The sequence below is a fragment of the Nycticebus coucang genome, chromosome 14 (genome assembly GCF_027406575.1).
Source record: "Nycticebus coucang isolate mNycCou1 chromosome 14, mNycCou1.pri, whole genome shotgun sequence".
Classification (NCBI taxonomy): domain Eukaryota; kingdom Metazoa; phylum Chordata; class Mammalia; order Primates; family Lorisidae; genus Nycticebus; species Nycticebus coucang.
The window spans coordinates 98,563,603-98,589,087 of NC_069793.1; positions in this window are offsets into that span (position 1 = coordinate 98,563,603).

Here is a 25,485-nt window from a genome sequence, read left to right on the forward strand (position 1 = left end):
GGGAGGAAACATTAAGATCATAACAGATGCTATGTAGATAGATCTAAATTCTCCTCTGTGTCCTGAAAAGGCCCAGAAACAATGACAGCCTAGTAGCCCTGAGTACTTCAGGTAAAGAAATATAACACAAAGTTGTAACATATTGTTATACCATAAAAAAAAGAAGTGATCCAAAAATATGGAGAAAACGCCAAAAGAACATAAGAGCTAGACAAAATGCATTTTTATTAGCTAAGACAATTTTCACATACACGTAAATAATAACGTTGATGATTTCAACCCAATGAAAAGGACAAAATGTCATGATTCTACACTGACATTTGTAAATAGGTAATTAATAATTGTGCATAACATTTTTTAATATAGTCAGATGCCATTACTCAACTGATAAATGTAGAAGGAATATATTAATAGAATGATAAAATAAAAAAATGTGTTGACCTACACAGTAGTAATGACTTTAGGCAAGAATCATAAATGCGTATTAAATTTACGGGTAAAAGTTTCATTATAAATATGGCATTTATGTGATCTCAAATGTCTTCTCTAATAATGCCTCTTAATAAAGAAATATTAAAGAAATGAATAATACCAATGCAAAGAAATATGGCATAATCTAACTTAACCAACCAATCAAAGCTATAATGACAAGTGATGGGAAAAACTGCACTGCGTGTGTTTTGGTATGAAGCAATAATAACGCGTCATTTATTCCTGTGGTTGGCGTTCCTGCCAAAATCTGAACACAACTGGCAAAAGCATCACCTAAATTCAAATTAAGGGACGTTCTGTGTAATCAATGTACTATACTCTTCAGAAGTATCAACATCTACTACTATCTAACAAAAAGAACCGAGGCTGCTAGGATAAATAAATGGCTGATTCCAGTGCCAGGGCAGGGATTATTCAAGATAAACCTGGAGCTTTTTTGGTACAAGAGAGTAAAACGTGCAAACACACACACAGGATCACAGAAACACAGTGTATCAAAGAGACATAGAAGTCAACAAAAAGACTCATCAAAGGTAGAAAATTTTGAACAAAACAAATAAAATTGGATAATAACCTAAAGTAAAAATAACTGTGAGTTCATACTGAAATAAATAAATAAATTGAATAAATAAAGAAAAATTGCCAAACCATTTTTACAGGAGAATCTAAAATAGTTTACATAAATATCCTGCCCTCAGAAGGTGGAAGGTCACTCTTCACTCCTGAAGTGTAGCCTATGCATCGTTACTTCTTACCAAAGAGTTCCATGTGAAGAATATGTGTGTGTTGCAGGGCGTGGAGGGGGTAACTTGGCAGTTTTATACTGGAGAGACCTGGCAAACACAAACTCAACCAGGTGAGCAAGGTTAACATCAACAATGATGATTTGTGTTTGTGATATGTAGCTGTATGTGATGATAATGGCAATTTAACTCTGTTCTTCCTCAAAAATAAAATAAAACCAAACTTGTAAGTCCATCTGACACACACAAAAATCAGATAAACTTGATTGAAGGACTCTGCGAAATACCTGACTAACATGGAAAGGCTAAGACAATTTCACAGTTTAATCTACTGTGGTGTCCTGGTAAGTTCTTGGGATGGAAAAAGGATATCAGTTAAAAACTTAGAAAATCTGAGTAATGTATGAACTTTTAGATAATAATAATTATCAATATATTTTCACTCACTATGAAAAATGAATAATACCAATGCAAAATCTTAAGGAAAACTGGGTATAGGGTATATGAGAAATCTCTGTTCTGCCTTTGCAACTTGTGTAAATCTAAAACTATGCTGAAATGAAAGTTATTTTAAAAAATACAGGTCAAGGTTATGAAAGGCAAGGAAAAGCTGAAGAACATTCTAGATTGAGGGAGAGTAAAGACAGATGCAATGTATAATTTTTGCTTCAATTTTCTACTAGATTTTCTTTCTTTCTGTAATAAATGGCATTATTAGGACAACAGGATTTATGAATGTTTTACACAAAGTAATTGATTTCCCTGAGACTAATTTAGGCATAGGAGGTAAAGCTACATGGTCCAACTCCTCACTTTCACTGCAATCAATGTAAACAATTTGCTAATTTGCTTTGCAAATCTCTATTTCTAAGTCAATTCTTGAATATCTTGCTTACTAAATCCTTGCCACTTAAAATAGGTAGATCAGATTCCAGAGAACAAAAGTTGATTTTTCTTTTACTTTTTTTTTTTTTTTAACATTTTGGATGCTGGAGAACTTCCCAAACTGTGAAACACATTTCTTGTGTGTATTTTTGTGTCCACAGAATCCTTCTTGAGAGGCATTGGTGACATAAGAGATATATCTCCCTCCTTCACAATGTAGATCTCTCTCCATCTAAGGATTCACCTTGGAGCTGTTGAAATGAAGGACAAACAGAATTAGCATAAGTAATTTGATTGAAAAACAAATTTTTCTGAAGACAATTTCCAGAGTCCACGATGAGTAGGCATAAACACCAGCAACAACAAAATTTGATGAGGCAGTGGCAGAAATAAAGTTGAGGAAAAGAAAAAAGATTGCATAATTCATATCCTATACACATTGGCCAGCTCAGAAATAGGCCTACTTTAAAAAAAAAAAAAAAATTAGACTGCATTTGTCTGTGATCCGTTTAATTCCTGCCTCTGTATTGCTCCCCATTGGTATAACTTTTAAAAATAAATATAAAAAGGAAATTGTCTTAAGAAAAAAACAAATTGAAAAGAATAGGCTTTCTAAGAGAAAGGAGATTAAATATATTAATATTTTGCATATGGTATAGAAATTATTGAAATGTTGAGCAATAGTACCTGCTAAATATATTTCTCAAAATTTAAGACTTTTTATTCCATTTTTTAATCTTTATAATTGCTACTTGAAGGGTTGCAATGCAAAACTATTACTCTGATAAAATGAATGCATATAATTATTCCAGAGCCTGACCCAGAGAGAGGTATAATTATTTTGCTGAACAGAGTCCTTAAAGTTATCTAGTGGGAACAAAAGGAACACCACCTTCCAGGTAAGCCCTAGAGTGGACTCACTTCTGAATCCAGGGCTTTTCAGGGCTTACAGTAAGAAATGTTTTCCTCACTGGGTTCTCTCAGAATTCTGTCATTAAAGGCATTTTGATATTTCTATCTAGTAATGCCCTATTCAATCAGAATGTATCTTCCTCAAAGAATGCAGTGATAAAATTATGGATTAATTTCACCAATTTAAAACTGAACTTTTTAGATTTAAGTTTTTATATTTATATAAGATTAAAATTGCATAGAAATGATTTTGTGGAAAATGAGGTCAGAATTAAATAAGGAAATCTCTCCTTTGAGTGACCTTGGGAGGTTTTCTAGGAGGCCATTCTTTGCTTTCCTTATTTCTAGTCATTAAAAATAGAATATTTGACTTTATTGTAGCAGCTAAAATGAAGTATGAATATTTAGAGTCAAAATGCTGCATCTTTACATAAGCATAAAATATAGATAGTGATATACAGAATAGAGTGAAGGTAAATAATGTCTACTGCAGAAATCTGTTAGTAAATTTGCAAGTAAACTTTGAGTAAAGCTCTAAAAGCAAATGGAGAACATAACGTGATTAGTAATGACAGTCCAAAGCAAGAAGAATTCAGAAGATTAATGGCTACATTTTTATTTATTTATTTATTGAGACAAAGTTTCACTTTATCACCCTTAGTAGTGTGCCGTGGCATCATAGCTCAACCTCACGCTCTTCGGTTCAAGCCATCCTTTTGCCTCAGCCTCCTAAGTAGGTGGGATTACAGGTATAAGCCACCGTGCCTGGCCCTAACTGCATATATTTAAATTAAGGTTAATAAAACATACTTAATGTATAGAAGTAGATCCAAACTAAGCCAAAACTATTCATTTAGCAACAATAATAGATATATATGAGAAATCTGTTTGTAACCTGTATGTTTTATGCATGGCTTCTCCACTTACCAGAATCAAAATCCTACATGTGGTAGACAGCTGTAGATAAGACCTTACCACAGGCATTCCTCTTCCTTTCTAATTGGGAAGGTTGAAAAAGTTGTTTTCCAAAATGTTTTGGAGCTATGATTCTGGATGTGATTTAGACCCATCATTATGTACACTTACATGAAACTTGGAACAAAGTAGTGAGGCCATGTGGAGGCCAGCTTCCAATTGTTGTTGCTACTGTCGAGCAAGATTGTAAATATAGATGTCTGGAGAAAATTGTAACATGTAGACTTTAAAACAACAATAGAAAAATACAAACAAAGTCATTTTAATGATAAAGGATCAATTCAACAAGAGCACGTACCAAGCCTATAGATGCACTTAAAACAAGAATTCCCTTATTCCTAAAAGTTATTCTTTTAAGTCAAAGGAAAGAAATAAACAGAACATTGTAATAGCTTGGAACTTCAACACTACTGAATGAACTAGAGAGATTATCAAGGCAGAAAATAACAAAGAAATACTTGACTTTAATGGGACTCTAGAACAAATGGAATTAAAAGATATTGATAGACTATTCTATCCCCCAAACTTCAGAATATACTTCTACTTACTAGCACATGAGGCATTTCCCAAGATAGGTCATATATTAGGTTTAAGCAAATTCAGAAAAATGATTAAGTCTCAGCAAATTCAGAATAATGAAAATTATATCATATATCTTCTCAGACCATAGTGGAATAAAACAAGCAATCAATTCCAAGAGAAACACTCAAGACCATAAAAGAACATGAAAATAAACATATTGTTGAATGATTCTTTGGTCAATTATGAAATCAAAATGGAAAACAAAAAAATTCAAATTGAACAACAAAAGGGAACACAAACTTACAAAAAGTCTGGAATACAGCAAAAGAAGGGCTCATAGAGAAGTTCATAGCACTAAATGAATACATCAAAAAGGCAAAAATAATCACAAATTAACAACTAATGTTAAACTTCAAGAAACCAGAAAAATAATAACACTCCAAATGCAGATCTAGCATGGGAAAAGTAGCAACAATTAACAGAGGAGAACCAAAGAAAACTGAACAGATATATACATAAAGGATCAATGCAACAAAAAATTGGTCCTATGGAAAGACAAATAAAACTGATAGACCACTAGCTGGATTAACTAGACATAGAAAAGATTTAGATAAGCTCGCTCAGACATGAAAAAGAAAACAACACAACTGATATCACAGAAATACAAAATCCCATCCAAGACTGCTATGAAAACTATACACAAGAAAATCTAGAGGAAATGGATATATTTTAGGAAAAATACAGACATTGAAGCTTGAATTGGGAATAAATAGAAATCCTAAGTGGACCAAAAAAGGGTAGTGAGATTGAAACAATAATAAATATTTTTAAACAACAGGAAAAAGGACAGGCCCAGATGGATTCACATACAAATTCTACCAGGCCTACAAAGATGAATTGGAACCTATCTTAGAGAAACTGCTCCATAAAATCAAGACAGAGATTTTTTACCCTAACCCATTCTTCAAAGCCAGTATCACCTGATACCAAAGTCAGAAAAGGTCACAACAAACAAACAATCCAACAGAAAAAAAAAACAAAAAACTATAGACCAATGTCTTTAATAAACATAGATACAAAAGCTCTCAACAAAACACTGGCCAAATGAATTAAACAGCACATCAAAATGATAATTCACAATGATCAAGTGAGTTTCTTCCCAGGGAGGCAAGGATGGGTCAACCACACAATTGTAACAAAAAACAAAAACTATATTATCATGTCAATAGATGTAGAAAGAACAGTAGGTAAGATCTAACACACCTTCATAATGAAAAAATTCTTAAACTATGCATAGAAGTTACATACCTCAACATAATAAAAACCACATATGACAAACCAACAGCCAACGACATCCTGAATAGTGGAAATTGGAAAGCCGTCATCCTCAGAAGTAGAACAAAACAAGGATGCCCACTGTCACTGTTCCTGTTCAACACAGTACTGGAAGTCCTAGCCGGACATATCAGGCAAGAGAAAAGAGGTCTCCAGTGCTCTGATTGGTATATGGTTGTTAATATTAAGTACCTGAAATAAAATATATTGGTTGTTAAGAGCATGAGCATGAACTTTAAAGTCAAACTGATCTAGAATGAAATCCCATGTGATCTATAGCAAGTTAATGAATCTCTCTGAGTCTTAGATTATTCATCTATAAAGGGAGGAAATTGTCTGCTGTTTGGCAAAAATGAAATATTATACATGAATGAATTTATATAATGTCTCACCTACCAGTAGTAATTATTTTTAATATTTTAATCATGGTAAACATAAACTCATACTAAATATAATTTCTTTTGTAGACACTTGACTTGAAGATAAACCAAAGAGTCCTAAACCAAAGGGAAATGTCTTAGGAAATGTTCAGGTGGACGGTTGAAAATATTTGGAGAATATGTAGGTCTAATATAGTTTAAATTTATGTCCCAAGGACTATTTTCACACTAAACAAAGTAAATAAACCTCATTGTAGTTTGGACCACACTACTTTAGTAAATATGATGGGGATAAACCTTAGTGCCCCAGAACCATTTTCAGAAACATTTCTTTTCCAAATCACCAAATTGTTTTGTTTTATAGACTTGAAAATATCTTGAGCTAGTAATGTATACATTTTAAGGGAAAACAAATTTTCTGATAACCTGATGAAAAAGTATAGGAGTTGCTCTATGTGAGTATAGTGTCTGCGTACTTGTGTGCAGTTTCCTTTTAAAAAGGAAAATATAGTATAAATAGTGTGTCTGTACTTGTGTGGTTTCCTTTTCTTAATTTTTCCTCCAGTAAAAAGTAAGAAAAAATTAAAAGTATACTTTGGGAGAATTAGTTTTGACAGATGCATACCAATGTGGGGGCAGCAGATCTGATCCCATGATGGTCTCTGACCCACCTCATTGCTTGTGACAGTCAATACGAAGTATAGGAAATAAAGTATATTAGTTGTTAAGAGCTTGATCTCGAACTTTAGAGTCAAACAGACCCAGATTGAAATACTGAATGTAATCACCAATGTGGTCTTCAGTAGGTTATTTAACCTCTTTGATTCTCAGTTTTTATCTGTAAAATGGGGAGAAATAGCTACTATTTGGCTAAAATGAAATATTATCTGTGAACTTGTTTATATAATGTATGAACTACCAGTAGTGATTATTAATTATACACTATATATTTTTAATATTTTAAACGTAGTAGACATAACTTCATGATAAATTAACATAAAATTTCTTTTGTAGATAAAGAAAGCAAACATACTTATTTCCTAAACCAATGAGAGAAATTTCCTCCTTGGATGGTTGAAAATATTGGGAGAAAAGGGAGAGATAATATAGTTTACCTCAATGGCTCAGGGACTATTTCCGAATTAAACAAAATAAATTATCTTCTTTGCAGTTGGAATCACGTTACTTTAGTAAATACAATGAGAATAACCTTTAGACCCCCAGAACCACTTTTAGGAACATTTCTTCTCCAAATCACCAAATTATTTTGTTTTATTGATTTTCAGCATTTTAAATACCTTGACTTAGTAATATGTAAATTTTAAAACTATAAGAACTTTTTTTGAAAAACCAAAAGTCGAAGTAAAGGGGTTATTATATATGAGCATAAAAAAATTGTATATTTGCATACTTGTGTGCAATTTCTTTTTAAGTGCTACAGTTAAAGATTACAAAAAAAAAAAAGGAAAAGTATACTTTGAGAGAATTACTTTTAACAAGTGCACATCTCTTACCACCTCATTGGTAGTTGGTCATTAATATGAAGTACATGAAATGAAGTATATTAGTCATTAAGAACTTGAGCTTGACTTGGCACCATAGCACAGTGGTTATGGTGCCGGCCACATATTCCCTGGCTGGTGGGTTGGAACCTGGCCCGGGGCATGCTAAACAACCATACAACCATGATAACTGCAACAAAAAAATAGCCAGGTGTTGTGGTAGGCACCTATAATTCCCACTAATTGGCTGAGGGAAGAGAATGGCTTTAGTCCAAGAGTTGGAGGTGGCTGTGAGCTGTGATGCCATAGCATTCTACCAAGGGTAACATAATGAGACTCTGTCTCAAAAAAAAAAAAAAAAAAGAAAGAAAAAGAAAAGAAAAAAAGAAAGAAAATGAAAAACAGAACTTGAGCTTGAACTGTAGAGTCAAAATGTCCAGATTGAAATACCAGTTGTAATTATCAACATGATCTTCAGCACATTAATGAATCTCTCTGATTCTCAGTTTTTCATGTGTAAAATGGAAGGATCATACTGTTTGGCTATAATTAAATATTATAGATGAATGAATTTATATAATATCAGACCTACCTATCTTGATTACTAAACATGTACTCCATATTTTTAATATTTGAATCATGGTAAACATAAAACATGATAAACATAAAATTTATTCTGTAGATACTTGACTTGAAGAAAAAGTAAACATACTGAATTCCCAAACTAAGGGGAAATGTTTACAGAAATGTCTTGGATGGATGGGAGGAAATATCGGGTTTGGCTATTTCCAAACTAAACAAAGTGAATCAATTTCACTGCTGTTTGAACCACATTATTTTGGAAATAAAAGTAGAAACTTTAGGCCATAGAATCATTTGGGGGACATTTCTTCTCCAAATCACCAAATAATTTTGTTTTATAGACGTTCTACTTTGCAAATAACTTGAGCTACCACTGTGTACATTTTCTGATAAACTTGATGTAAAAGTATAGAAATTCCTACATAGATGTATGAATAAATTGTGTATTTACACAGTCGTTTGCAATTTTTTAAAATGATCCACTGGAAAGTTAAAAAAAATTCAAAGTACAGTTTTAAATAATTACTTTCAACAGGTGCATGACAGTGGGGGTATCAGAGACTTGAATGGTTTCTCAGGTCCTCTCATTTGTATCTAGCTGTTAAAATGAAGTGTGTGTTTTTCATTCCCAGGAGGAGATTAAAGTTGAGCCACAACCAGTGTTGGGATTTCTTGGACCACAAGAATTGTGTGCTGTTTCCTCTGAGTTTAACTGCATTGCTTGCCCTCCAGCTCTAGTCGGCTCTGCTGTCTGAGAATGAAGTATCCCTTTATTATTGTTGTTACTCTTTCCTTGTTGTTTTGGTTACCAGAACTCTTCCTTAGGCACCAACCTTGGGATGATCTTTCACATGATCTGATGCTTTGTCAAAGTATAGTTAGATTTTACTATGTCCTCTGCTTTGGGAGATTGCAATTTGTGGCAGGAGTATGCTTTTGTCTCTCCATGTCCCACTCGGGTAGCAGGAGTCCCACAGAAGAAGGTAGACCAGGCCGGATACAGAATGTAAGGTAACCTTTTCCCATCCGTATTGCACTGCCTCCTCCCTGCCATTTAGCAGATACTAGAGTGATAGGTTCTGCTTGGTTCTGGCATTGCTCACTTTGATGTTTCCAAAACAAATGTGCTCCAAGTATCAGGTTATTTCTCTTCTTTCTCTGAGCAATTTTTTTATTTGGGGTGGGGAAGGGCAGTTTCTGGCTGGGGCTGGGTTTGAACCTGCCACCTCTGGCATATGGGGCTGGCACCCTACTCCTTTGAGCCACAGGCACCACCCATTTCTCTAAGCATTTTTATCCATCCCTATAATCTGACATTGGTAGAAGTTCTCCCATTCAATTTTCAGTGTGTATGTCAACCTTAGAAGTTTAAAAATTTGAAGCCTTTTTCCCTTGCCGACTTCAGTAGATTCTTTAGCCTCCCACCCCATCTCGTTTTATCAAATATTTCCTAACCTACACATAGGTTTTGCGTGAGTTTTTATTTAAACCTTACAGGATACTTTATCACCTAAGTATAACAGTGACCAGTTTCTAAATTTTCAAGGCTGTTTTAAAACTCAAACTTTTCTCTGAGTATTATATGGTATTACCCTTCAATAAGAAAAATATATGTAAATATAACTTCATTTACTGGTACAGTTTTTTTTGAATACTAAAAAGAAAATCAAGAGTAGTTTCAGAAGGCCATATGCTACCTTGTATAAACTTATAAAAACATGTTGGAATTTTGCTTTATGCATTCATAATGATGGATGCCAATGATTATACCTGGTTTCTATCGCTAATAATCAGCAACAGATTGTTCAAGATGTACAGCTGCTGAGCTGGATTCTACCCAAGCACCACATCTTTTCAAATCATGCTCTCCAACTCAGTGGTCCTTTACTCAAGCAATTACATCAGTTCACTCAGCTTTTCTTGGCAAATCTTATATTTTCCTTTTATTGAAGGCATTTTTTTCCTTCTCTCTTGAGATTAATGGAAATATGTTAACCATTTGTATTTAAGATATGAAATTTTCTCATAACCAATTTATTATCTTTACTCATTTCCCTTCCAGTCTTATTTGAAAACATGACAAGTATGACATTTTTAATCATTGATGGGAGTGACTGCCTGTCAATACTTATTGCAAACAATTCACATGTACTTACAAGGAAATCTTATATTGCAAGACTCTATAAAGGTGATAATTACTTTTTTCCTGAATAAAGTAGAGACATCCTTTTAAAGCTGGAATGTTTTACAAACTGATTTCACATTGCCAACAAATTTATATGTAACATTATCACATCTAATGTGAATTATAGTCCAGAGGTTTTAAATTAAATTATGGCATAAAATTTTGAACTCTTTCAAATGGTTATTAAAATTTTCTTTTATATGGAATATTCTGGAATCTTCTTTCTTTGCATATCTCTGAACACCATATCAATGTATGTGTGGCCATGTAATACCATGTCCTTTCAGGAATATATAGATATTGATTAACCACAAAAGAAGTTGGCATAATAGTAAATGCAGTGTTAGTCTAACTGGCATTCTAAGGACATTTATGAAGGAATTATGTGAAGGACTTTACAACTATCAATGACTACTGAGTGCGTATTCTCCCAGATTACTTCTATTACTGGTTTTGTATTATCTTACAACTCTAAAAATTAGAGAAAACTGAGACAAATATAAACAATTATGTTTATTTATTTATCTTATTTTATTTGTTCATTTTTTATTCTTGGAGATTCTTTGAGGGTACAATAAGCCAGGTTACACTGATTGTATTTGTTAGGTAAAGTCCCTCTTGCAGTCGTGTCTTGTCCCCAAAAGGTGTGACACACACCAAGGCCCCAACCCTCTCCCTCCTTCCCTCTCTCTGCTCTTCCTTTCCCCACCCTTCCCTCCTTCTTTCTCTCTCTGCTCTCCCCTTTCCCTACAACCACTGTGACCTTAATTGTCATTAATTGTCCTTATATCAAAATTGAGTACATAGGATTCATGCTTCTCCATTCTTGTGATGCTTTACTAAGAATGTCTTCCACTTCCATTCAGGTTAATACAAAGGATGTAAAGTCTCCATTTTTTTTAATGGCTGAATAGTATTCCATGGTGTACATATACCACAGCTTGTTAATCCATTCCTGGGTTGGTGGGCATTTAGGTTGTTTCCACTTTTGGCGATTGTAAATTCAGCTGCAATAAATATGCAAATATCCTTATGCTAAAAGGATTTTTTTTTTCCTTTTGGGTAGATGCCCAGTAATGGGATTGCAGGATCGAATGGGAGGTTTAGCTTGAGTCCTTTGAGGCTTCTCCATACTTCCTTCCAGGAAGGTTGTACTAGTTTGCAGTCCCACCAGCAGTTTAAAAGTGTTCCCTTCTCTCCACGTCCATGCCAGCATCTGCAGTTTTGAGATTTTGTGAGGTGGGCCACTCTCGCTGGGGTTAGACAGTATGTCAGGGTGGTTTTGATTAGCATTTCAAAACAAAGGGATGATCAGCATTTTTTCATATGTTTGTTAACTATTCATCTGTCTTCTTTAGAGAAGGTTCTATTCATGTCTCTTGCCCATTGATATATGGGATTGGTGGCTTTTTTCATGTGGATTAATTTGAGTTCTCTATAGATCCTAGTTATCAAGCTTTTGTCTGATTCAAAATATGCAAATATCATTTCCCATCGTGTAGGTTGTCTCTTTGCTTTGGTTGTTGTCTACTTAGCTGTACAGAGATTTTCAGTTTAATGAAGTCCCATTTGTTTATTTTTGTTGTTGTTGCAATTGCCATGGCAGTCTTCTTCATGAAGTCTTTCCCCAGGCCAATATCTTCCAGTGTTTTTCCTATGCTTTCTTTGAGAATTTTTATTGTTTCATGCCTTAAAATTAAGTCCTTTATCCATCTTGAATCAATTTTGTGAGTGGAGAAAGATGTGGGTCCAGTTTCAGTCTTTTACATGTGGATATCCAGTTCTCCCAACACCATCTATTGAATAGGGAGTCTTTCCCCCAAGGTATGTTCTTGTTTGGTTTATCAAAGATTAGGTGGTTGTAAGATGTTAGTTTCATTTCCTGGTTTTAAATTTGATTCCAAGTGTCTATGTCTCTATTTTTGTGCCAGTACCATGCTGTCTTGACCACTATGGCTTTGTAGTACAGCCTAAAATCTGGTATGGTGATGCCCCCAGCTTTATTTTTATTACTAAGAACTGCCTTAGCTATACGGGTTTTTTTCCGGTTCCATACAAAACACAAAATCATTTTTTTCCAAATCTCAAAAGTACAATGTTCGTATTTTAATAGGAATGGCATTGAATAGGTAGATTGCTTTGGGACATATAGACATTTTAACAATGTTGATTCTTCCCATCCATGAGCATGGTATATTCTTCCATTTATTAATATCCTCTGCTATTTCCTTTCTGAGGATTTCATAATTTTCTTTATAGAGGTCCTTCACCTCCTTCGTTAGGTATATTCCTAGGTATTTCATTTACTTTGAAACTATGGTGAAGGGAGTTGTGCCCTTAATTAGCTTCTCATCTTGACTGTTATTGGTGTATACAAAGGCTACTGACTTGTGGACATTGATTTTATATCCTGAAACATTACTGTGTTTTTTGATGACTTCTAGGAGTCTTGTGGTTGTGTCTTTGTGGTTCTCTAAGTATAAAATCATGTCATCAGCAAAGAGGGAGAGTTTGACCTCCTCTGCTCCTGTGAGGATTTCCTTTATTTCCTTGTCTTGCCTAATTGTATTGGCTAGAACTTCCAGCACGATGTTGAATAGTAAAGGTGATGAGAACAACCTTGTTAGATGCCTATATTCAAAAAATAGAAAGAGAGCGCATCAATAAACTCACAGTCATCTTATGGAATTGGAAAAAGAACAATCTAAGCCTAAATGCAGTAGAGGAAAAGAAACATCCATAATCAAATCAGAGATCAATGAAATTGAAAACAAAAGAATCATTCAGAAAATTAATGAAACAAGGAGTTGGTTTTTTGGAAAAATAAATAAAATAGATAAACCATTGGGCAGACTAATGAGAAATAGAAAAGTAAAATCTCTAGTAACCTCAATCAGAAATGATAAAGGGGAAATAACAACTGATCCCACAGAGATACAAGAGATCATCTCTGAATACTACCAGAAACTCTATGCCCTGAAATTTGTCAATGTGAAGGAAATAGATCAATATTTGGAATCACACCCTCTCCCTAGTCTTAGCCAGGAAGAAATAGAGCTTCTGAACAGACCAATTTCAAGCACTGAGATTAAAGAAACAATAAAAATCTTCAAACCAAAAAATGCCCTGGTGCAGATGGCTTCACACCAGAATTGTATCAAACCTTCAAGGAAGAGCTTATTCCTGTACTGCAGAAATTATTCCAAAAAATTGAGGAGGAAGGAATCTTCCCCAACATGTTCTAGAAGCAAACATCACCCTGATACCAAAACCAGGAAAAGACCCAAACAAAAAGGAGAATTTCAGACCAATTTCACTCATGAATATAGATGCAAGAATTCTCAACAAAATCCTAGCCAATAGATTACAACTTATCATCAAAAAAGTCATACATAATTATCAAGTAGGTTTCATCCCAGGAATGCAAGGCTGGTTTAACATACACAAGTCCATAAACATTATCCACTGTATTAACAGAGGCAAAAATAAAGATCATATGATCCTCTCAATAGTTGCAGAAAAAGCATTCAATAAAATCCAGCATCCTTTTCTAATTAGAACCCTGAAGAGTATAGGCATAGGTCACACATTTCTAAAACTGATTGAAGCTATCTATGACAAACCCACAGCTAATATTTTACTGAATGGAATAAAACTGAAAGCTTTTCCTCTTAGAACTAGAACCAAACAATTTCTTTTTTGTAGAAATGCTAACTGTGTCCCATGAAATACAGTTGATTATTTTCCTGTGATTATTCACCAGTTTTGCATCTATCATACAAATTCCCTTCAGTATTCCTGATTGCCTAAATGTATGTCTATCCTTGGGATTCTCCTTTGATCTACTTATGACAGTTTACTGATTTATTCCTTAATTAATGAAATTCAATACAATTTTTGACATGTGTATTTGTATGTTTTTATGGAAGTGGTAATTTTACTTTATAAAAATGTCCTTTAACAGCTTGTATTATGACTTCGATGTTTATTTTATAAACACTCAGTACTACTTTATTAAAGTGTTTTGTTATCAATCAATCAATGATTGAATTATTTCAGAATTTTTATATTAAATTATCTATTGTTTGTGCTGTCTTCCCTTATCTGGGTGTATGGGTTTTTTTGTTTGTTTGTTTGTTTTTTGGTTTTATTTGTTTTTGGGGGTTTTTGTTTGTTTGTTTGTTTGCAGTTTTTTGCTGGGGCTGTGTTTGAACCCACCACCTCTGGTTTATGGGGCCAGTGCCCTACTCCTTTGAGCCACAAGTGCTATCCCTGGGTGTATGCTTTTTCATAATTTTTCTTACAATGCAAAACTGAAAGTTGGAACTATTGGTAAGCTAATTTCTTCCTATTTTTAATCAATTAATAAATAATGCATGTGGAGATATGTGTGTGTGTGTATATATATATATGTAGTGTAACCTGGTTTCTTATACCCTCAATAATGTGTTGGGGATTCATTGAGGGTATAAGAAACCAGGTTACACTGATTGCATTTGTGCATTTGTTAGGTAAAATTCCTCTTACAATTGTGCCTTGCCCCCAAGAGATGTGTCATACATCAAGACCCTACCCCCTCCCTCCTTCCCTCTTTCTGCTCTTCCTTTCCCCCATCCCCCTCCTCCTTCTCACTCCCTCTGCTCTCCCCTTCCCACAGCCACCACCATGTCATTAATTGTCCTCATATCAAAATTGAATACATAGGATTCATGCTTCTCCATTCTTGTGATGGTTTACTAAGAATAATGTGCTCCACTTCCATCCAGGTTAATACAAAGGTTGTAAATCTCCATTTTAAAAAATAACTGAATAGTATTCCATGGTATATATATATATATATATATATATATATATATATATATATATATATATATATATGTATACCACAGCTTGTTAATCTATTCCTGGATTGGGGGGCATTTTGGCGATTGTAAATCTAGCTGTGATAAACAGTCTAGTGCAAGTGTCCTTATGACAAAAGGATATTTTTTTCCTGTAACTGGATTACAGAATCAAATGGGAGGTCTAGCGAGTGCTTGGAGGTTTCTCCATACTTACTTCCAAAAAGGTTGTATTAGTTTGCAGTACCACCAGCAGTGTAAAAGTGTTCCCTTCTCTCCACATCCACGCCAGCATCTGCAGTGTTGAGATTTTTTGATGTGGGCCATTCTCACTTGGGTTAGATAATATCTCAGGGTGGTTTTTATTTGCATTTCTCTAATAATTAGAGATGATGAGCATTTTTTTCATATGTTTTCTAGCCATTCATCTGTCTTCTTTAGAGAAAGTTCTGTTCATCTCTCTTCCCCAGTGATATATAGGATTGCTGGTTTTTCCATGTGGATTAATTTGAGTTCTCTATAGATCCTAGTTATCAAACTTTTGTCTGATTCAAAATATGCAAATATCCTTTCCCATTGTGTAGGTTGTCTTTTTGTTTTGGTTGTTGTCTCCTTAGCTGTACAGAAGCTTTTCAGTTTAATTAAGTCTCTTTTGTTTATTTTTGTTGTTGTTACAATTGCTATGGCAATCTTCTTCATAAAGTCTTTCCCCAGGCCGATATCTTCCAGTGTTTTTCCTATGCTTTGAGGACTTTTAGCATTTCATGCCTTAAATTTAAGTCCTTTATCCATCTTGAATCCATTTTCGTGAATGGAGAAAGGTGTGGGTCCAGTTTCAGTCTCTTACATGTGGATATCCAGTTCTCCCAACACCATTTATTGAATAGGGAGTTTTTCCCCCAAGGTATGTTCCTTTTTGGTTTATCAAACATTAGGTGATTATAAGATGTTAGTTTCATTTCCTGGTTTTCTATTCGATTCCAAGGGTATATATCTCTATTTTTGTGCCAGTACCATGCTATCTTGACCACTATGCCTTCTGCTACAACCTGAAATCTGGTATGGTGATGCCCCCATCTTTATTTTTATTACTAAGAACTGCCTTAGCTATATGGTTTTTTTTCTGGCTCCATACAAAATGCAGAATCATTTTTTACAAGTCTTGAAAATATGATGTTGATATTTTAATAGAGATGACATATAATCTGTAGATTGCATTGGGAAGTATAGGCATTTTAACAATGTTGATTCTTCCCAGCCATTAGCATGGCATGTTCTTCCATTTGTTAATATTCTCTGCTGTTTTCTTTCTTAGGGTTTCATAATTTTCTTTATAGAGGTCCTTCACTTCTTTTGTCAGGTATATTCCTAGTTATTTCCTTTTCTTTGAAGCTATGGTGGAGAGCATTGTGTCCTTAATTAGCTTCTCATCTTGACTGTTATTGGTGTATACAAAGGCTACTGACTTGTGGACATTGATTTTATATCTTGAGACATTACTGTCTTTTTTCATGACTTCCAGGAGTTTTGTGATTGAGTCTTTGGGGTTCTCTAAGTATAATTTCATATCATCAGCAAAGAGGGAGAGTTTGACTTCCTCTGCCTCATTTGGATGCCCTTTATTTCCTTGTCTTCCTTAATTGTATTGGCTAGAACTTCCAACACTATGTTGAATAGTAATGGTGACAGAGTACAACCTTGTCTGGTTCCAGTTCTAAGAGGAAAAGCTTTCAGTTTTACTCCATTCAGTAGAATATTAGCTATGGGTTTGTCATAGCTTTGATTAGTTTAAGAAATGTGCCACCTATGCCTATACTCTTCAGTGTTCTAATTAGAAAAGGATGCTGAATTTTATCAAATGTTTTTTCTGCATCTATTTAGAGGATGATGTGGTCTTTGTTTTTACTTCTGTTGATAGAGTGAACGTTTATGGACTTGCATAAACTAGCCTTGCATCCCTGGGATGAAACCTACCTGATCATGATGTATGACTTTTTGATAATAAGCTGTAATCTACCCTGTTTTCCCCAAAATAAGACAGTGTCTTATTTTAAGGTGTTCTCCCAAAGATGTGCTAGATCTTATTTTCAGGGGATGTCTTATCTTTCCTATAAGTAGATCTTATTTTCGGAGGATGTCTTATTTTCTGGGAAACAGGGTATTGGCTAGAATTCTGTTGAGAATTTTTGCATCTATATTTATTAGAGAAATTGGTCTGAAGTTCTCCTTTTTAGTTGGGTCTTTTCCTGGTTTTGGTATCAGGGTGATGTTTGCTTTGTAGAATATGGTGGGGAAGATTCCTTCCTCCTCAATTTTTTCAAATAATTTCTGCAGTACAGGAATAAGCTTTTCCTTCAAGGTATGATAGAATTCTGGTGTGAAGCCATCTGGAACAGGGCATTTTTTTGTTGGGGGATTTTTCATTGTTCCTTTGATGTCAGTGCTTTTAATTGGTCTGTTCAGGAGATTTATTTCTTCCTGGCTAAGTCTAGGGAGAGAGTGTGATTCCAAATATTGATCCATTTCCTTCACATTGTCAAATTTCTGGGCATAAAGTTTCTGGTAGTATTTAGAGATAATCTCTTGTACCTCTGTGACATCACTTGTTACTTCCCCTTTATCATTTCTGATTGAGGTTACTAGAGATTTTACTTTTCTATTTCTAGTTAGTCTTACCAAAGTTTTATCTATTTTCTTTTTTCAAAGATCCAGCTGCTGTTTCATTAATTTTCTGAATGATTCTTTTGTTTTCAGGTTCATTAATCTCTAATTTAATTTTGGATATTTCTTTTCTTCTGCTGGGTTTGGGCTTAGATTTTTCTTCTTTTTCCAATTCCACAGGATGGCTTGTAAGGTTGTTGATGCACTCTCTTTCTATTTTTTTGGATGTAGGCATTAAAGAGATAAATTTTCCTCTCAGGACTGCTTTTGCAGTATCCCATAGGTTTTGGTAACTTGTGTCTTCCTTGTTGTTATGCTCAAGGAAGTTCATGATTTCCTTTTTTGTTTCTTCCTACACTCAATATGTTATTCAGCATAAGGTTGTTTAATTTCCATGCGTTTGTGTGCAGTTGAATGTTTTTCTGGAGTTGAGTTCCATCTTTAGTCCCATGTGGTCTGAGAAGATACAAGGTAAAATTTCAATTGTTTTGATTCTGTTGGTTTGTTTTTTGTCCTAGAATATGATCAATTTTGGAGAAATTTCCATGGGCTGATGAGAAGAATATTCTTTATCTTTGGGATGAAGTGTTCTATATACGTCTATCAAGCACCTTATACCTTTGTTTACTTTCTGTTTAGGAGATCTGTCCATCTCTGTGAGAGGAGTGTTAAAATCCCCTGTTATTATGGTGTTATAGGATATCATATTGCTCAGACAAAGTAAGGTCTGCTTCAGGAATCTGGGAACATTTAAGTTGGGTACATAAATATTTAGAATTGAAAATCTTCTTGTTGTTTTTTCCCTTGACCAATATGAAATGACCATCTTTGTCTTTTTTGACTTTAGTTGCTTTAAATCCACGTGTATCTGAAACTAAGATTGCATCCCCTCTTTTATTCTGAATTTTCCATTTGCCTGAAAAATTGTCTTCCAAACATTAACTCTGAGTTTTAATTTGTCTTTTGAGGCTAGGTGTGTTTCCTGCAAATAGCAAATGTACGGCTTGTGTTTTTAAATACAATCAGCCAATCTGTGCCTCATCAGTGGATAATTCAAGGCATTAACATTTATTGAGATAATTGATAAGTGTGATAGAGTTCTGTTCATCTTATTTTCTGAAAGTCTATTGCTTAGTTTTCTGTTTTGCATCATTGTGGAAGATAGGTTCTGTCCTTTAATTTCTGGTGCTTAATGTGCTGGTGGTCCATTGTGATGGTCAGTGTGTAGAACAGGTTGAAGTATTTCCTGTAGAGCTGGTCTTGTTGTGGCAAATTTCCTCAATGTTTGCAAATTTGTAAAAGATTTGATTTCTCCATCAATTTTAAAGTTTAGCTTAGCAGGATATAGAATTCTGGGCTGGAAATTGTTCTGTTTAAGTAGATTAAAGATAGATGACCATTGTCTTCTGGCTTGGAAAGTTTCTTTAGAGAAGTCTGCAGTCACCCTGATGGATTTGCCCCTGTAAGTCAATTGGCACTTACTCTTGGCAGCCTACAAAATCTTTTCTTTTGTCTTGACTTTGGACAGATTCATCACAATGTGTCTTGGAGAAGCTCTATTTGAGTTGAGGCAACCTGGGGTCTGATATCACTCTGAAAGGAGTGTGTCAGATTCTTTGGAGATATTTGGGAAGTTTTCATTTATAATATTCTCTAGTATGGCTTCCATTTCCCTGGGGGCATTCTTCTTCCCCTTCTGGGTACCTATAGCTCGTATGTTTTAACTCTTCATAAAGTCCCATAATTCTGTCAGTGAATGTCCTGCTTCCTCTCTCTTCTTTTCTGCCTCTTTAACTATCTGAGATATCTCAAGAGCTTTGTCCTCTACCTCTGAGATTCTTTCCTCTGCATGGTCTAATCTGTTGTTGATACTTTCTATTGCATCTTTAAGTTCCCTAATTGACTGCTTCAATTCCTTCAGTTCTCCTATATCCCTTCTATCTCCTTCATATCATTGATCTCTTATTTGATTTTGTTTTTGGATTTCCTTCTAGTTATGTTCCATTTTCTCAGCAATTTCCTTCATCGTTTCCTTCATTTCCTTCATTGTTTTCATCATCTGTATTCTAAATTCCCCTTCTGTCATTTATAACACTTCTTTATAGGAGGAATCCTCTGCAGTAGCTACCTCATGGTCCCTTGGGGGTGTTGCTCTTTACTGGTTTTTCATGTTGCCAGGATTTTTCTGATGATTCTTCTTCATGAGTGTTTCCTTTTACCTGTTTCCTTGTCCTAACTTTCCTTTCACTTCCTCTTGCTCTTTAAGTTACTGTGCCTCTGGCCTAAGGTTTTGATGAGTTCTTTTGGTACAGGACCAGAGGTTTGAAGAGCAAGAAAGAAAGAAGATTTAAAAAAAGGGGGGGCAACACCTGTGGCTCAGTGAGTAGGGCGCTGGTCCTATATATGGAGTGTACTGGGTTCAAACCCAGACCTGGCCAAACTGCAACAAAAAATAGCCAGGCGTTGTGGCAGGTGCCTGTAGTCCCATCTACTTGGGAAGCTGAAGCAAGAGAATTATGTAAGTCCAAGAGCTGGAGGTTGCTGTGAGCTGTGACACCACTGTACCAAGGGTGACAAAGTGAGAGTCTGTCTGTAAAAAAAAAAAAGAAAGAAAGAATGTAAAAAGAGAAAGGAAAGGGGGCAAGTAAAGGGGAATATTGACAAAAAGAAGAGAGGCACAGAAAGAGGGAGACAGGAGTAATAAAGGTGTGCAGTTGGTATTTTGACCCTAGCTTAAAAATACCAAACCTCTGGGCTTGCCGGGTTGGGTGGTTTCCTTGAGGTCAGCAGCACTTTGTCAGCCTGTTCAGACACAGTACCCCACTTCCATCATGTAGGGAGGACAGACAAAAATACTGTAAATCAAACCAAAACTGACAAACAAAAAACCTTATGGGACAAAATTGGGGGGAAAACCAAACAACAGGAGCAGAAACACTAGCAAAAATGAAGTTCTAATTGTTAAAGAAGGCAACAGTGGAAAATTGTATTTAAACTAGAAAATGAAGGAAGTAAAGAAAAAAAGTAAAAAAAAAAAAAAGACTAGAGTGAAAATGTTAAAATAAAAAAATAAAAAACATTGCATGGGCAGCAGGTGATCTCCTGGGGTATGAGATATTAATCACAATGCTGATACAGCTTATGAAATGGTGACTGGTGGCCTCTGTTGATTTCTCAAACACCACAGGGTGTTTACATCTCTTCTCAGCCTGCTTAAAAGACACTTTAAACTGTTAACCTTGGCTAACTAGAAGCTTTTCCAGGAAAGCACTTGTAACTGGGATCTCTCCTAAAGTGGCTGCCCACTTATCCAGTGCACCAAAACTGGTCTCACTCAACGCCCCTGTGGGCCAAGGCTGTAAGGCAGCCCTGTTACTACCAAACACTAAAATCTCTGTTCTGCCCCACTGTCTCAATCTCCACCTTTGGGCTGGTCACTTACTACATTACTCACCCAAGGTTTCCCAGCCCACACTCACTCTGCGACCTGAGAGCAGAGTCTGCAGGGGCGGTTCTCTCACAATGGCTGTGCTGGTGGCCCACAGCTGAACAATATTAGCTCCATTCCAGCTCAGTGGCTCAGTCTGGGTCTCTAGGCAATGCTTAAAGTCATCTGCACTCTCGCCCAAGTTCTCCCAAGTTCAACTGAGTGCCCAAGTTCAAACAAACAAAACTGCTCACAGGTAAGGCCTTTCTAGTTTGCAATCTTGCTGCTGCTGTAGTTACAGTGGCAGGTAGCCTCTGACCAAATGAACGCATGCAACCACTTGCCATTCTCCACTGCTGTTTGTCCTCCTCATGGGGTCCAGAAGTCTCTCACTGCCTCCCTGTGTCCCAAAAGGGATGTTTCTTGGCAGATCCCACCATCCAGAGATCCCTGTATTCTTCTCTCCCCATCTCACTGCACCCGGTTGCAAAGACGCATTACTCAGCCACCATCTTGCTCTTCCAAATAAATGTATATATTAGTACACTAGCTGGAGTTTGTCATTTTACCTGTCATCAATCAAAAAAAAAAAAAAATCAAGCCATACAAGCACTATTAGAACTGAAAAAGTTGACATAACCAACATATCGGAAGAAGGGCCTGAGAGTCATTCACTCAATTCTGTGCTCATTTAAGTTTTAGAAACTACTATTTAGAACTATATTTAGTTTAAGATGTAAAAATATCTGAGTGTCTACTATCAATAAGATCTATGATAACTGGGCAGCACCTGTGGCTCAGTGAGTAGGGTGCTGGCCTGATATACCGAAGGTGGTGGGTTCAAACTCAGTCCCACCCAAACTGCAACAAAAATTGCTGGGTGTTGTAGCAGGTGTCTGTAGTCCTGAGTGTCTACTATCAATAAGATCTATGCTAAGGGGCAGTGTCTGTGGCTCAGTGGGTAAGGCGCCAGCCCCATATACCAAGTGTGGCAGGTGCGAACCTGGCCCTGGCCAAGACATTGTGGTGGGTGCCTGTAGTCCCCATCTATTCAGAAGACTGAGGCAAGAGAATTACCTAAGCCCAGGAGTTGGAGGTTTCTGTGAGCTGTGATGCCATGACACTCTACTGAGGGTGACAAAATGACACTCTGTCTCTAAAATATATATATATATATGCTAAGTATTTATTGTGCACAATAAATAACTTATGCTGCCCATGCTCCAGAAAAATGAAATCTAGAGCTGAAAATGAATGAATAATGATGTTCTTCTTAGGTTTAGTATTGTGTATAAACTAGCTGTTCTAATGTTGGCTGTTATTTAATGAAAGGTTAACATTAAAGGACAATTGTCACATTTCTTGTGCAGAGGAGTATCCATCTAATGGTATGTAGTGATGACTAAGATCTCCAAATCTAATCACAGTTACCATGTATTTGATTTAGATTTAGTCTGAGTACTCAAAGCATATACTTGTTCAGTTGAATTCATGCAATGATAATTTATCCGGTGTCTTCTGTGTTCCATACACTGCACTAGGTGGTACAGTTAAAAAGATTAATATGGCATAGATTTTCCCCTTAGTTGAGCAAACATGTGTTATTGAAGGAGGAGGATGAAGAAATATAAGTACTTAAATACATAAAAATGGTATCGAAGTTACAACAGAATTATGAAAAAAAGAGTTATAGTAGCAAAAACAGAGCCACATAAGTTTATATGGTGTATAAAGGTTCCACTCAAAAGGGAATTTTTGAACTATGGCATGGTCAGAATAAAACAGAAAGAAGACTCAGCATGTGCTGTCTCACAAACACATACATAAGCACTGACTGAGTATACAGTGAGTCGTGGCAGGGGAGGTAGTGATGAATGTGGCGTGTAGAAGAATGGAATGCAAAGTGGAAGGAGGGTAAAAGCATGAAAAATGTACGAGAAATTAAGATCTAGTTGTGAAATATTTTGTATTGTTTCACAACGTTTTACTATAGATCTTCTGTAGGGAATTATGTATGAAGCAACAATTTAATCTGGGATGTACACTTTAAATGAAATGAGTAGAAAGTAACAGAGAGGGGATGGAAAACAAGGAGTCCAATTAAGATACCTGTTGACTTTTTTTTTTTTTTTTTTTTGTAGAGACAGAGTCTCACTGTACCGCCCTCGGGTAGAGTGCCGTGGCGTCACACGGCTCACAGCAACCTCTAACTCTCAGGCTTACACGATTCTCTTGCCTCAGCCTCCCAAGCAGCTGGGACTACAGGTGCCCGCCACAACGCCCGGCTATTTTTTTTTGTTGTTGTTGTTGCAGTTTGGCCGGGGCTGGGCCTGAACCCGCCACCCTCAGCATATGGGGCCGGCGCCCCACTCACTGAGCCACACGTGCTCGTTTATTGTCATTTACTGAGGCATCAATTTGTAATTTTTGTGCCATTTTATAAGAAGACCTCCCAAGCACAAATTAAAATAGGTAGTATGTCTTTGGAAACCTTTGAGACCCTAGTAACTGAGACTCCCATACTTCATCATGACTGGTTTTCCTAGCTGGTCCCTACAGACATATATTTTATAGCCATTCTACCTCCAAGCCTGTTCTCACTAGGAAAGTAGAAATAGTAATTTATATATGCATTGGAGCCCAAATTCTTTATTTTTCACGTGGCATTTTGCATGTGAAATTTAATGTCTGAGCCTAAAGCTAATATTTTATTATGAGTCATCCAGGATATTCATAAACAAGTGGCTTCTTGTCTGTCACATGTGCTACTGCAGGACTATTGATGATTAATTACTCTCTATGGCAATGGGAAATGACTTTATCAGAAGGCAAGGTTAGGAGGGGGAGCAGTTAGGAGACATGGATTAAAGGATATAACATTTTCATTTAGATAGAGGAATAACATCAAGAGTTCTATTACACAAGATGCTAACTATATTTAATAATAATAATGTATTATACCCTTGAAAATTGCTGAGAGTGGATATGATGTTCTCAGGACAAATAGAAGTATATGAGGCGATGTATGTATTAATAACTAAATTTAGCTATTTCACACTGTACATATATTTTAAAATATGTTGTACATGATAAAAATATACATTTTGTTAAGAAACAAATTAATGAAGAATTTCACTTGTTTTCTTACTATGTTAACTGCCATGATAAGAATTTAAAATATCAACTTTTAATTTTTTCATCCTCGTTATTCCCTATGCTTTTAATATAATTACATTTATGTCCTTAACAGTGAGTCTACAAATTGTATTTTCATAACAGTAAAAAACTCTCCCTAAACACTTGAATTCAGAAATCATTTAACATAAGTATGTATGTCCTTCTTATTTAAGAAATAAAATATCACAATTGTGGGCTTATGTGTTTCTTTTTTTTTTTGTCACTGTTTGTTTCTTTCTTTTTTTTTGTTTGTTTTAGTATTAGATCATAGCTGTGTACATTAATGCAATCATGGGGCACCATGCACTGGTTTTATAAACGGTTCGACACATTTTCATCACACTGGTTACCATAGCATTCCTTGCATTTTCTTAGTTATTGTATTAAGACAATCATATTCTGCATTCACTAAGTTTCACATGTACCCTTGTAAGATGCACCACAGGTGTAATCCCACCAATCACCCTCCCTCTGCCCAATTTCTTCCCTCCCTCCCTTCCCTCTCCCCCTTCCCCATATTCTTAGGTTATAACTGGGTTATAGCTTTCCTATGAAAGCCATAATTTAGTTTTATAGTAGGGATGAGTACATTGGATACTTTTTTTCCATTCTTGAGATACTTTACTAAGAAGAATATGTTCCAGCTCCATCCATGTAAACATGAAAGAGATAAAGTCTCCATATTTCTTTAAAGCTGCATAATATTCCATGCTGTACATATACCACAATTTATTGATACATTCATGAATCAATGGGAACCTGGGCTTTTTCCACCTTGAGATACCATCTAACTCCAGTAAGATTAGCCCATATCACAAAATCCCAAGACCAGAGATGTTGGCGTGGATGTGGAGAAAAGGGAACAC